The 15,456-nt window shown below is 47.9% G+C and overlaps 1 protein-coding gene across 3 annotated transcripts in view; it reads right to left on the bottom strand.

The window, feature by feature from the left end:
- The window catches only part of ADGRG6 (adhesion G protein-coupled receptor G6), a 155,682-nt gene that overhangs the window by 12,326 nt on the left and 127,900 nt on the right, over nt 1-15,456 (bottom strand). The window lies entirely within an intron of this gene.

The raw sequence follows: 15,456 nt of genomic DNA on the forward strand, positions 1-15,456 counted from the left end.
ACAAGACAGACCCAGGCAAGTCCTGCAGCCTCTGCCATGCAACTGTCAAAGGCCCTGTCATGGCTCAATATTAGGATGGGAAGAAGCAAAGGAGCAGGAGACCAAGCTCAAACTCACGGCACATTACCAGTGGGCCCTGCTGTCGCTGACTCACCAGCTGGGAAGGGCAACCCCGCCAGCCATGTAAGAGAGCACTGAGCAACACAGAATGGTAGCAAGCTCACATCAGGGGCTTCAAACCCAAGAACCAGTCTCCAAAAGAAGTGGCATCACCCCCAGGCCAGATTCTAACATGTGGGCAACCCATTCGGAAAGACTCAACTACCTTGGAAGGCCAGGGGGTCTCTGCCCAGCACCCCAGGCTGGACCAGCTTGAGTCAGCTTCCCATGACTGTGGTCAGCCTGGGGTCAGTCCAGGCAATTGCAGTCTCCACCTGCCCCAGCCCACCCTGCCGTTTGGCACAGCCCCTGTAGGTCAGGGCAGGGAATAGAGGGGCCTCGAGAGGACTTGGGGCCTCACGGTTGGCTTCCCCAGCCCCTCTGGGCCACATGTCCTGAGGCCCCAGAGCCTACCTTTGCCCCGAAGACAGGTGTTGGACCAGACCCTACTGCTAAAGAACTGAGGTCTCCTTGGACTCTAGGCATCTCCATGGAAACCTGGACAGGGAGACTTTGGCCAGGGCAGAAAATGGCAGGTGGACATTGCCAAAAGGACAAGCTCTCCTGAGCCCAGGACAAGATGCTGGCCAATTGTGCAGATTTCTGTCCTCTGCGCAGTCTCCCCTGGAGCAAGGCCACCATCCTGGCAGGGCACTGCTGTCCTCCTGTCCTTCTCCACAGTTCCGGAGTGGTGCCATGGAGCTGCAGCTGCTGAGGACAGGCTGGAGCTTGAGGAGGACTCAGTACCCAGTGGGTCCAACGAGGTGTCCCCTCTGCCCAGGGTCGGGTGGGAGCGTCCCCCACATGCAGGGTCTATGATGGCAAGCTGCCTCGTGTTGGCCAGCCCAGAGGTTACTCACTGCTCTTCAGCCCACTGGCCTCTCCTTCCCCATGTGCAGCAGGCCCCCTGCCCAGGCCTCTGTGGTGCTATCCCCCAGCCCCCAACATCCACCAGGAGTTACTGGGTACCCGGGAGCCAGAGGGATCCCCAGGGAAAGCAGTAGAGAGCTGGGGCAGTTTTCTGCAATGACGAAACAGATGCTCCTTGGGCCCCAAACCCAGGCTCCTCCAATTCTGCTGTGTATGTGGCCTGGGCCTTCCCTGGGGAAGGATTTTTCTGTGTGACTTTCAAGCAAGAATTCCAGGGATTGTCACCATCAGAGGCCCCTTTCCATTGTGTCAAAGCAGCCCCTGGCTGCTCTCATAGCCTTGTGCCCCCAGTTCTTCTCCATTTGCTGTGAATGCCTCTGCATATTGTGTGTTGTGTGTGTACCTGTGTGTGTGTGTGTGTCCTTATACTTTATCTCCTGGTATAAGCACCAAAGCCTCCAATTTAAGAATATGTCCCTTAAAAAAGAATTAGCAAAAGACTTGAATATGCATTTCTCCAAAGAAGATATACCATGTCAATAAGCCCATGAAACCATGCTCAATATCATTAGTCATTAGGGAAATGCAAATGAAAACCATGAAGAGCTACCACCTCTCACCCACCAGGAGGGTTGTTATCAAAAAAAAACAGAAAACAACAATTGTTGACAAGGACATTGAGGAATAGGGAACCTCAAACATTGTTGGTGCGAATGTAAAATGGTGCAACCACCATGGAAGACAGTGTGGTAATTTCCACAAAGCTAAACACAGAACTACCACGTGACCCCCCAACCCCACTCTAGGTTTGCACCCAGAAGAATTGAAAGCAAGGACTCAAAAAGATACTTGTACCCCAATGTTCATGGCGGCCTTACTCACAACAGCTGAATTGTGGGAAGAAATCCAAGTGTCTAGCAACAGATGAATGGAAAAACAAAAGGGACACTATTCAGCCACAGAAACGAATGAAACACTGACACATGCTGAAACATAGATGAACTTGGAAAACACTTTGCTAAGTGAAGTAAGCTAGATTCTACTTTTATGAAATACCTAGAATTAGCAAATTCATAGAGGCAAAAATTAGATTAGGGGTTACTAGGGGCTGGGGGAGGAGGAATGAGGAGTTACTGCTTAAGGGGTGCAGAGTTTCTGTTTGGGGCAATGAAAAATTTTGGAAATAGATAGTGGTGACAGTTGCTGAACATTGTGAATGCAATTAATGCCATTGAGTTGTACACTTAAAAATGGTAAAAATGGTTAAAACAAAAGCCTCCTGAAGGTCCGCGGGCTGTGGACAGGGAGGAGAGAAGCTGGGCTGGGAAGACAGCCAGAGAAGAAGCACCTGAGGCAGGCGCGCCGGGGGAAAGGAGGGTTTCCCTGCGCTCAAATCCCTCAAAACTGGGAGCTCGCCCAAGTATCCCCTTTCCCAGCAGACATCGCTGGGTTCAGACCCCATCATCACCCTCTAAATGACTAAATCTGATTGTGGTTATAGTCTTCTGACTCCCACACTCCCCAAATTCCCTAACCAGTTTGCTAAGGCAGGAAATCCTTTTAATAAGTAAATAAGCTTTTCTTCCCCAGTAGCGTGAACAAGCGGATGCATGTAGATAACTTGCATTTGTCAGCAAGTTTTTAACTGGTGGGGGCAGTGGCAGACTAAAGGGCCGGGGCGTGGAAGCCTGGGGCAAGGTCCACGGAGTGGCAGGACGGAGGGACCGCGGGGCGCGGCTTCGGGGTGGAGGCCATTTGCCCGGATCACTCTAGTTTCCTTTGGGTCTGAGTTGGCAGAATTTGTTCAAAGGTGCATTTTTGAAGCAGAGCAGGAAACACAGGTAACCGTGTGTTCTTACACAATCGTTTGTTTAGCTGCATCACCTGCAGAGCTGCAGGAGGGCGTCAGTGAAGGACTTTTGCTTGCAGTCGTGCATCCAGGTGTCACTCACGAAGGGTCTCGCGCTGAGCAGACAGTTTCCTTTGAGTTGAGGGCAGATGAAACTTGCAAGCAGTTGCTTCCCTTAGTACTCTATCATGGGTTCCTAACCCTCTGCAGTTTTTATAAATGTGATATATACCGGAGGAAAAAACCTCTTCAGAAGTTGTGCCTGGTGTTCTGTGGACACTGTACGAGGGCAGGATCACAGACTTGGATTCAAAATATCATATCGCTCCTCTAAAATCATGTGACAGAGGAGAGTCATTTAAACGTTCCGTCTCCCACTGTACACTGTGGGGCAATGGGACAAAATTAGATAAGAGGCACAAGAAATCAGAATTCTTAAGAATGTAAAAAATCTGAATTCCAAGGTATTACATTTATGCAGCATTTTAGCTATGAGACACTTTTTTTCATCTTAAATCGGAGTAGAATTCCCATAATAGGTTATTTTCCTATTTACAGTCACTAACATTTTCCCCATGAATTTTAGGTTAGTCCGGCAAAAAAATATTATACCACAATTCTTTTAGAACAAATTATCCCTTTTAGAATTTGGCCGTGGAGAACGTGGTAGGAATCCACATCTGGAACATCAAACATGAGCAGGATGGAAAGCAATTCTAAACACTCTGCAAAGGAAGAGAGCCAAGGGCATTGGGGAGCTAAAATGGGAAAACCGAGAGCTAGTCCCTCTTAAATTCTGAGGTTTTGTTTTTCCCTTCTACTTACAGCTGTTGGTGCCAGAAACAAAATCACAGATCTTCAGTGTTCTATGTTCACATCCAAGGGAATCTATTTCATTTCCCATCCCCATCTCTGGTCTCTTTCTATCAGTTTCTTTTCCTTTGATAATCACCATATCAACCATACTGCACCTCAAAAAGTCACCTCGTGCCCCGTTGGAAGCTTATGCTCTTCTGTCCTTCAGGAAAGGGCTGTAAGCTGCAGCCCGGGACCCTAATTACCCGGCTTTACTCTTCAGGACACCTTACAGCTTTATTAACTGACCAAGGATTAGGAAACATTGCCCCACAGAAAGTGGATGCTAAAATGACCCCAAGGACTGAATCATAGTGAAAGCTTTTCCTTCATCTTGTAGGTTAGTGCTAGCTTCATGAAACCATTGGATCTCACAAACCAGAGCTCACAGCCATCCTTGTTGGGGGAAATTTTATCTGAAAAACCATCACGTTGAAGAATTCCAGCCAAAGTCCCCTAGCAACAGCGCCTTCAGCTCGATAAGTGCCTTCATTCTTTATTTCACCTATGTGAACCCAGATTCCATGCCAGGACAACAATAAACACAAAAACTTAAACACACTTTGAACCGACAGATCCTTCACCAGGCTCCGGCCCACTCACCCCACCCATCTCCCTGCCTTCCTCTTACCTCCATCTTTTATGAACCAGAGGTTTGTGCTCATTTTTTTCTTTACATTAGACCAATATGAGAATTTAAGAGGTCTTAATTCTGAGTGATTTTTTTAAAATTTTCTTATTTAAAATGAATAACATTTTTCAATTGTGGTGGTAGAAGGTGTTGCAAGCATGTGGGAAGTAAGCTTGTCTCTGGGTGTTGTTTGGCAGGGAAACACAATAAACTGCACCTTGCCACATCTTTCTGGAGAAGTTCATCACCAGCCCCACGGGCCGAAGCAGGGTCATTGAAGGATGTCAGGAAGGGACATCCAAAAGGACGCACCAAACTCAGTGGGAGAAGATTCCAAAGTGTTCATCAAGTGGCTGGACCTATTTTATGATATATAGTCCTTTCACTTACTTTGAAATACATCTACTGGCATATTAAAAAATGAAACCTATCTCTAAATATTGGCACTATATTTGCAGAAGAGCACATGGGCTTGTGTTTAATCTTGGTCTTTGTAAGGGCCATATGACTATTTATTTTAGAAAGATACATTTTCCATCCATATTTTGGCTAGACATTTGCTCCCACATAGAATTTCTTCCCTGGGCTTTACTCAGGTAATGGGAAGATGCAAAGAGTTGAAAAGGGATGTTCTCAGATCCTTAGCTTGAGTATCAAAACTTTTAAAAAAGGCCAAAAACAGTTTTCCTTCAATATGAAGATGATTGCTACATGCAGCAAAATTCAGGGCAACTCATATTGTCCTTTTACTGCTATCAGAGTTAATTTCCAAGGAGCCTAGTGGGGAAAAGATAGAAAGCCTTTGGGTGCTCACCTCCAGATGAGATCTTTGACAACTACAGGCCACTCACACTCTCAGCAGGGGCTGCCTCAATGCATTCTGACGAACGGCCTGGGTGGACCCTCTCTCACCCTCAGAATGGTTGGGAGTGACAAAGATCCAGCTAAGGGGTCAGTTAGGGGCAGAATGCAGACATGGGCGACTTCGGATACGGATACGGGGTAGGATGAGAGTGGGAGGTGATGGAGAGTGGTGCTGTCCTAACCCCAGGCCCAGGAGTGTGAGTGGTTCTGGAGTTCCGGTGGGAAAGTCAGTCACTGATTAACCAACCTGGTGTGGGGGCAGAAGAGGCCACACGATTTAGGTAACAGACTTTTGACAAAATGGGTCCAGGTGACCTCTGATCTCCTGATTCTCTGAGAGGCTCGTGTGGCTTGTTGTCACCCAGACACAGCAGAGGGCTGCTGGGCTGTGATCGGGACCTTTAGGGTCTATGGTGATCTCTGCAGACTTCCTGAACCTGCCTTTGATCCCACCAAGGTGACTTTAGAAAGTTATGCTGCTATGGCACGAGAAGCCCTGCCAAGAGAAGCAGCATTCATCTCCTTACAGCGTGTCATATGTCAGCCAACAATGTCACTTCTGATGCCAGTTGTCAAGAGGCAGGTCCTCTCTTTATCTTGGTGCCAACTCAGCGTCTCCTTTACATGCGATTACAGAGCATCTTAATGTCAGGAGGTCCCAACCTTCACCTCCGGTGGCAAAGGAGGGCTGGTTGACGCTGAGCATATTTTTCCTCATAATTTGATTTGTCTTAGTTTACCAATAGAATTAAAATGATAAAGATGATGATAAATTTATCTCCCTAAATGAATACTGCTAGAAGGGTAAGAGATTAAATTTCCACTTATTCACTGAATATATATTTACTAAGTGTTTTTTTTTTAATTTAAGAAGATACTCATTTCCTAGAAACTGAAATAAAAAACTGAAAAGATAATGAAGTAATTTGATTTACTTTTCTGTTTATGTTTTTCTAATAATGTACTTTTCTATTTTCATATATGCTATATTATAAATAGTATATTTTGAGGTTCAAACTAATTTTGGGCATGTCATTAGCTTTTCTGAGCTATTTCTTTCTTTATAAAATGTAGGAACCTACATTCCAAAGTTGCTGCAAGAATTAAGTGGGATCACAGAGGTATATGAATGAGCTTTGAGAACCACGATGCACTCTACAAATACACATTAATTCTATTACTGTGGGTATCTTAATGTTATCAAATTAATCAGTGGTAAACACTATCACGGAGAGGACTGTAAAACCTTTCTGCATTCTCCATTGCAGCTTCGCTTTGCAGAACCATTTTTTTTGCATCTTATTATGCTGTCATAATGCCTGAGCATATTGTTCAAAACTGTTTCATATACTGTTGAACGGAATACACAGTCTGAGATACTGTTCATCACTTGTGTAACAAATGGCTCTGTGTTGCATCTCAGAGCAATAATTCAATCCTGGGAGTATGCTGATGACATCACCATGGGATAGATGTCCAAGAAAACTGGCCAAGATCTCAGCAACACAGAGAATTGCTTTTAATTTCCTTAGGATGAATTACATTATATTTCCTAAAGGTTAGTTTAATGCTCTTAGGCATATGACTTATGATATACTTTTGTCAAACATCTGTTCTCTTTTGAATAGCAATTTGTTTACCATACAATTTTCTCAAGTTGTATTCTTTAGAAAAAAAGATTAAGTTTTTTAATACAGTGATCTGCCAGTTTTGCCCGGGAAAGAAGCAAAAATATTGTAAGCAGATAGATACATAATTCCATCATGCTAAGAAAAGATGTGTTTTATCATCTCATCTTAGAAGAAAAAGTCTAATAGCATAATGAATATATAACTTAATCAAGTGAAGTAAAATAAAAAGAACAAAGGCATGTTCTATGGAAAATTAGAAAATAATGATCTTTGTTTTAACCTTGTCTCAATTCATGAATTCCTTTGCCTCTGGACTGTACTGTGCTTACTCAAATAGGTAAAACTATTATTCATAGCCACACAGATTATAATAATTTTCTGATATCTAGTGACATGATTTGGCAATTAGATTGTAGAGCTATAATTCTACATATAAAAATTAACATTAACATCCATTTCAATATCTAGACTATACACATTTATGTGAGTATCTATATAACTACCTATGCATATATGTGCTTCTACACACACATACGTGAACATGTATTTCCAATAATCCTGAGAGATAAAACAAATTTTTAACATGCTAGAACAAAATTTTTAAAGATATACACAAATGAGAAAAGAACTCTGGTATTGAAAGTCACTCCTCCGATAGATATGCCCTGATGTCACCGAAGACCCAGTCCAAACACCTGTGAAGAGTTTAATGACCAAAACCAGTGATGACTGCTCTGGTAGCAGCGTACTTCTTAAATTTCTCTTGACTCTATTCATGACTCTCCAGCTGCCCCAGCTTCACCATAGTCTAAAATATTCTGTATCATCATCTCTCACCTGGACCATTGCAATCACTTCCTATGAGCCCACATCTCTCACCTGGAGAGCCGAATTAGCCTCCTACCTGCTCTCCCTATAGCCACTATTGGGCTGCTCCAAATCGAATCTCTATCCCATGTCTGGCCTCATTTTTACAAAATGCGCAGCTTATTGTTCAGCTCCTCATGCCCCAAATGTTTCAAAGCCTTCCTGTTGCTCTTACAAAGCTCAAAATGATGGGCCTTCTGGTCTACCCCTACCTTCCTCTTGGCCCAGTGTTCTGTGTCACTTTCCTGCTCATTTTCTGTTCTCAGCTTACATGAGCTTTCTTGCAGTTCCTCGCATGCACACGTCAATCACCAACTACACTGGACTCTGCACAGGAAGTGTCCTCTACTGGAAATATTCTTTGTGTACCCCTACTCCCATCTTTCACCTGGTTTATTCCCACTCATCCTCTTCCGCTCAGACATCATGTCCTCTGTCATGTGCTCTCAGTATTACCAGTCACTTTTTATATTGTGATGTCTTTGATTACTGTCGGTCTCGCCTTCTAGAACTGTAAGCTTCACAAGGTAAAGGGACTGCATTAAGTTTTTGCTGGAATTCAGAATTCCAGAAAGAAAAGAAAAGAAAACAAATACAGCTTGCCCAAGAACTACCTGAGTTCATTTTGCATTCACTGAATTGTTCCTTTAAAATGTCTAAATTCTACATGCATTTTGTAATAAAGCATATACTGCTTACCATAATAAAGCTTCTCTTGGAAGGCTCAGAAAACAACTCACCAATAGGAACCATTAAGTGGCTTTCCATAACATCCTGAGGATTTTTGTTTTGTATATGCCTGGCAAGTTAACAATTGTTGGTGAAATCTTGTGCTCTGTATCACTGCCGTTTTAAATTTAAATTTCCTTTCTGAGAGGTGTTTCTAATATCACTGGATAGGCAGAAATCTGTTCTGAATTTCTATAATTTAAAGTCAGTCTTAAAACACAGTGATTCATGAAGAACACTGAGTGGGGCTGGTTTACAGCATTTCTCCTTCTGGCCAAGGGACCCAGGCTGGGAAAAATAGAACTTCTCAACTCTCATTAATGGAAACTGAGCTGAACAGAAAACTAGCCCAGGCTGTCTCTGGCGCTGTCACTGCCGCCTTAGCCGCCACCACCGGTTGCTTTAAGTGCGGGCAGAGCGGTCATTTTGCCCGGGAGTGCCCCAATGCAGAACTCAACCGCCCGCCTTTCATGCAGCGCAATGGGCGCCCCCCTCCCACTCCTTGCCCACGCTGCCAGCGCGGCTATCACTGGGCGTGTGATTGCAAAAATAACCCCAAAACCCTCTGCCGCTGCCCTGGTGTCAATCAGCGCCAAAACGCTGAGCAAGCTTTAAACTCCAAGCGGGGCAAGCCTCAGCCCCGCCCCTAAGAGGCAGCGTGCCGGCCGGTTCTAATAAAACTCATCACCTCGCCGGCAATAAAACGCTTCTCTGGACAGTCCCTATCACTCCGGAAAAGCCTACCCGTAAATTAAAAATAGGGGGGCAATGGTACATGGGCACGCTCGATTCAGGGGCAGAAGTCTCTTGCATGCCCGCTCAGTATGCCACCATGTGCTTGGTTCTCAATGGTCCCTCGGTAGTGGGAGCCACTGGTACCTCCACCTCTCTTCAGGCCATAGGGCCCATTAAGTGGGAGGATGAAGAGGGCCACTCAGGCACCTTCCGCCCGTTATTCCTACACACCATAAACCAAATTTTATGGGGCCGTGATATCCTCGCCGCCTCTGGGGCAGTGCTTACCACGCAGCCCCCCCAATAATGTGCGCCACTGCTCGTTTAACACCTCCAGCGCCCGTTCCTCTGCAGTGGGATACTGAGGAACCTATATGGGTGGAGCAGTGGCCCCTTCCCACACATAAATTAGTGGCACTCCAAGCCCTTGTCCAAGAACAATTGGACGCTAGCCACATAGAACCTTCTACTAGTCCCTATAATTCGCCAGTGTTTGTTATTCATAAAAAAGCCACAGGGAAATTTAGGCTCCTCAATGATCTGCGGGAAATCAATAAGCATATTCTTCCCATGGGTTCCCCGCAGCCTGGCCTCCCCCATCCGGTAGCCATCCCGGCCCACTATCATGTAGCCACCATTGACATCAAAGACTGTTTCTTTTCCATCCCGCTACATGAGCGAGACCGCCCGCGCTTTGCCTTTACAGTTCCCGTCCCCAATCACGCGGGCGCGGCTAGCAGGTACCAATGGAAAGTCCTCCCTCAGGGAATGCGTAACAGTCCGGCCATCTGCCAAATGTATGTTAATCACGCAGTGGCCCCCCTGCGAAAGCGGGCCATGCTCATCCATTACATGGATGACATCTTGGTGGCCTCTGAGGACACCGAGGCGCTTCCTCTAATCCTTAAAGACCTCACCACTAATTTAGCTGACCTCGGCCTTACGGTTCAGCCCGATAAAGTTCAGATTGTGCCACCATTAGCCTTCTTAGGGTTTAGTATTGATAGAACCATTGCCCCGTCCGCTCCCCAGCTGGACATACCGGATCGGGTCACTATCACTGAGCTCCAACAGCTCTGCGGCCAGATCAATTGGCTCCGCTCTGCGTTGCCGATCACCACCGCGCAGCTCCAACCACTCTTTATGCTGCTGAGTGTCCCTGAAGCCCCGCCGCTAGCAATCTCCCGGCGCATTAAGCTCACCCAGGAGGCAAAGGAAGCCATTGCCGCAATTAACAAGGCGCTCGCCGCCTGCTGTCTCAACAGGTTCAGCACTAGAGAGGGCATCTTGTAGCACTCATCCTTTCTACGCCCGGAACACCCATGGGCTGCCTGTGGCAAAATGGTCCTCTACTTTAGGCGCACCCCGCTAAAAGTCGGCTTAGGAAAATCTGCCCCGCAGTGCGGCTCTGGATCAGCCTAGCTTCAGATCTAGTCACCCTGGCTGTTCATGTATTTGGAGCGCCGCCGGGAAAAATTGTTTGGCCCCTGGACGCAGGCCAAACCCGCCTGCTTATACGTGACAACGCGGACATGCAAATCCTCTTAGAAGGATTCCAGGGGGAATTCAGCTGCCACTATCCTAGCCATCGACTGTTACAGGGGCTCGCCAAGCTTCCCTTCCGCAGCCCCTTCCACCCTTTCCCCTCCTCTGCACCCATCCCGGGTGCCACTACTGTCTTTACTGACGCCTCCAAAACCCGTTTCGCCTTCCTCTCTTATCCCCCGGACCACCCAGAACCCCGCCTATTCAGCTATGTCAACCTTCATTCAGTCCAAGTGGGGGAAATCCTGGCGGTGTCATATGCGCTAAACACCCACTGGGGCCACCCAGTAAACATTTTCACTGACAGCCTCTACACTTATCAGGTCTGCCGAGTCCTCGCGTTTTCCACCTTTTTCCCCGGGGACTCGGCCATTGATAAAGCACTTTCTAACCTCAGGAGCATCCTGGAGCATCGACAGGATCCTTGGTTCATTAGCCATATTCGTAGTCACTCAGGCCTTCCAGGGCCCTTGGCTAATGGCAATAGTATAGTAGACCAAGCGGTCTCAGCTCAGACTACCCAAGCTATGCTAACTCACACGGCAGCCCCTCCGGGGGATGCTGTTAACCAGGCTAAGTTATTGCATTCTAAATTTCACTTTTCGGCTATGTCATTGCATCATTTATGTGGCCTCCCCCTAGATACCTGTAAACATCTTGTCCGCAATTGTGCAACTTGTGCGCCCTTTGCGCCGCTTGGCCCCCTGCAACCTCAGGGAGTCAACCCACGAGGCCTAAAACCCAATTCTAGATGGCAAATGGATGTAACTCACGTTCCGTCCTTTGGGCGCCTCAAGTATGTGCATGTAATGATTGACACCTTCTCGGCCATGTGTTATGCAGTCCCCCTCGCCGGGGAAACGGCCAAACACTGTATCAAGGCCCTGAGACAAGGAATTCTCTTCATGGGAGTCCCCTGGGACATAAAAACGGACAATGGGCCCGCCTATCGCAGTGCCTCCTTTGCGGCCTTTCTTCAGTTATATAACATCACCCATCATTTCGGCATCCCCTATAATCCTCAGGGGCAAGCCATTGTGGAAGCAGTCCATCGCCGCTTAAAAATACAAATTGAAAAAGAAAAGGCAATGCTCCCCCAGGCAACTCCAGGGGACCTTATCATAGCAGCCCTCATTCACCTTAATCTACTCACATTCAATAAAGAAGGGCTTTCGCCCCTACATAAACATTGGGGGCCCTCGTATAGGCCCACCCAGGCCCCGATGGTCTACTGGAAGGACCCAGAGAATAATGCCTGGAAGGGTCCCTCCCCACTCCTCGCCCAGGGGCGCGGGTTTGCTTGTGTTTTCCCAGATGATGCAGCACAACCAATCTGGATCCCGGGAAAAGCAATCCGACCCGCCACCAGCAGCCAAACGGCCGACAAGACGAGAACGCCACCGTCTCCGCAGCCTAACATACCAGATGACAACCTTGCAACTGGACCAGGAAGGCCGTTCGAGAGCACCCCCGGAGAGGCCTGAAAACTCGCAAGAGGAAAGACAAGAAATCGTCCAAATCATGCGCCTATACAGACAGGCAAAAGCCAGCCCCCTACACCTCCACAACCCTCACCCAAGCATAGCTTCTCTTCTAATAGCCATGTTAACCCTCGCCTCTTCTACCCAGGCCAACCCCCACCAGTCCTGGAAATGGACACTAGCGCGGTGGGAAGATAACATAATTATACGAACCAATATCTCTATGCAAGTCTCCTTTTCCATTTACGCCTCCGACCTATTCTCCCCAGGTCGTTTCCCTACCAGTCTTAACCAGGCCCAATATTACATGTGTCCCCAAGCAAATCTTGGAAAATCATATTGCAACTCCCCAAAGGACTATTACTGCCCGTACTGGGGGTGTGAAACAATAGCCACAGGCTGGAAACCTACCGTTTCTGATCGTTATCTAACCCTTACTGAAGTTAAAAATTCCTGTACATCCCGCGACGGTCTGTTAGAGCTTCTCACCTGCCCCAAAAAGCTTATGCTCACCGTACAGCTTCCCACTGATCCCTCTTGGCTACTCGGTCGAACTTGGGGCTTCCGAATTTACGTTCCAGGAGGCGACCCAGGTTCCCTTATTTTGATAAAAAAGGAGGCTGTACTAAAAAACCCCTCTGCTATCGGTCCCAATAAAGTCATTAACCCCCTTTTTCCACAGCCCTCCAGCCGCACCTCAGCTGCAAACAGCGTATCACCAACACCACCACCCCAACCTTTTCTACCCCCCTCTCATTACTCCTCTCCCCTCTTCAGCCTTATCCAAGCAACCTTCACCTCACTAAATGTCTCCTACCCCAATCTTACCTCCTCTTGTTGGCTTTGCCTCTCCACCTCTTCCTCACTGTATGAGCCCGTCGCCTCCAACCTCTCCTTTTCAGAAAACACAGAGGACAGCCCCTCGGAATGCAATTGGAATACCTCTGCCATCCCCCTAACCTTTCATTCAGTCTCCTTTACAGGAAAGTGCATCCGCCCTTGCTCAAGTAACTCTCCCAACCTCACAGCTTGTGCCAACTACTCATCTCCCAGCAGCTCTGCCAAATTTCTCATTCCTCATAACTCCTCCCAATGGCTCTGCTCCTCTACAGGACTTACCCCCTGCCTTAATGTGCAAACCCTCAATACAACTAATGAAACTTGCCTCCTAATTGTCCTTATCCCTAGGGTCCTGTACCACAGCGAGGAAGACTTCTTCCTCCGCCTGGAAAGAACTGCAGCTCCTGCCACTCTGCAAAAGCGAGAACCCATCACCGCCCTCACAATTGCCTCCCTCCTAGGTCTTGCAGGCGCTGGCACCGGAATCGCTGCATTAGCCAGTCAAGGCTCCGCCCTAACTCACCTCCGGGCAGCTGTTGACGAGGACATTCGTCACCTACAAGACGCTATTTCCCATCTTAAAAATTCTGTCAATTCCCTCTCTGAAGTCGTGCTCCAAAACCGCCGAGGTCTCGACCTTCTCCGCCTCAAAGAAGGAGGCCTTTGCGCCGCCCTAGGAGAAGAGTGCTGTGTATATGCCAATTCCACAGGTCTCGCCAAGGACAGCCTAAAGAAGGTCCGAGAGGGACTAGAACAACGCAAAAGAAACCGTGAAGCCACCAGCTATTGGTCCCACATCTTTACCCCCCTCCTCCCATACCTCCTCCCTCTCCTCGGCCCCCTACTAATGATTATTCTAGCTCTCACCCTAGGGCCCTGCATTATCCGCAGAATTGTCCGGCTTGCTAAGAACCAAGCCAATGCTGTCTTTTCATCATTTGTGCAAGTCCAGTATCAACAACTTGCCTCCACTGAAGAAACTGACCCTCCGCAGCGTCGCCACCCTCGTCCATCCCGCAAGCAGCGAGGCCCCTCTCGAACGCCCGGGCGCCACACCAACGTCGAGCTCCAGCCTCTCTGACTACCATCTACCCCTATCCCTTCCCCCACCTCCCCTTTCCCTCAACCCTTGGCGGATCTCTCCGGTAAGCTTCTTCCTCTAATTAGAAAAGAAGGGGGAAATGCGGGACACTGTTATCGAGTTCTGACTTGGCGGGCCTGGGCCAGGGGAACTGATCAGCCCCTAGGAAAGGTAGTGGGGCACGGGTGGTAGCGCCCTCCACGGCCCCCCGGGCCTGAGAAAGTGGAGCCGAATGCAGGCCCCATTTCCTCACCCCAAAGTACAACTGTTGGGGAGGGCTTGCCGGAGAACCCCCCCCCCCCATGCCTTACCCGCACCCTCCACCCTCTTCGTTACCGGAGCAACTCCCGCCCCTTTTCAAACAACCTCCGTGCTCTCTCAGAACCAATCCAAGCCTTTAACCCTTACAGCTACCCCGGCCTCTAAACCACCCGATATAAGCTTGTACTCTCCCCTAATAAACTCTCTTGGCTTCCTCACCCTCAAAGAAACGTGTCCCGCCTGTTTCTTCTCGCCGCCCTCCACACCTTGCACGCCACTGCCGGGGACCTGGCCAAGTCCCCCGCCTCGCCCTCGCCTCCGGGAAAGAGCCCCCGCCGCCGGTACCCTCCGAGCAATCCCGAGAGCCTAGGATTTAGCAACCGGCCGCCACCCCCCCCCAGAAGAGTCAACAGTGACCGCACTGTAGCTGTTGAAGTTTACTGAAACTGCCAGGAAATTCTGAAACCAAAAACAAGGTTGGGCTGGAGGATCAATGCGCCTTTCAAGTACAATGCTGAAATATAAACCCACGGAATTTCTTAATAGACACTTTCTTTCATATTTATTTAGGCACTTTTGTTTTGTATATTACTGAAGAGATTAAGCAGATTTACAAAGCTAGACTCCAATAAAGATCTATTCATTGCTACATATTCAGTTTCCATCCTTTGGAGGTATAATTGAAGCTTATTATTCTATTCACTAAAGACAATGAGCCCACATCTTTCCTCCGTTATGGGAGAATGAATCTGAATAAAATGTGCTGAACTAATTAATGTGTATTTATGACAGAGGAGTCTCAGATTGGCCATAGGTAATCCCCAAAGCCTCTCCCTTCCTGCATGCAGCAATCCATCCATTCATTTAACAAACAATTGTTGACCACCCACGAGGAGACAGATTTCTCACCCAGGCTAGCAGAGGACCCAGCAGAAAGCAGATGCACAGGCTCTCCTGGAGGTGAGTACAAACTCTTCTGAGCACACAGCTGTGGGGAGCCCCCACCTAAGGGCCTCAACCTTCACTTCCACCACACAAGCCAGCTCAGATATCGTCAG

The sequence above is a fragment of the Choloepus didactylus genome, chromosome 7 (assembly GCF_015220235.1).
Source record: "Choloepus didactylus isolate mChoDid1 chromosome 7, mChoDid1.pri, whole genome shotgun sequence".
Taxonomy (NCBI): Eukaryota; Metazoa; Chordata; class Mammalia; order Pilosa; family Megalonychidae; genus Choloepus; species Choloepus didactylus.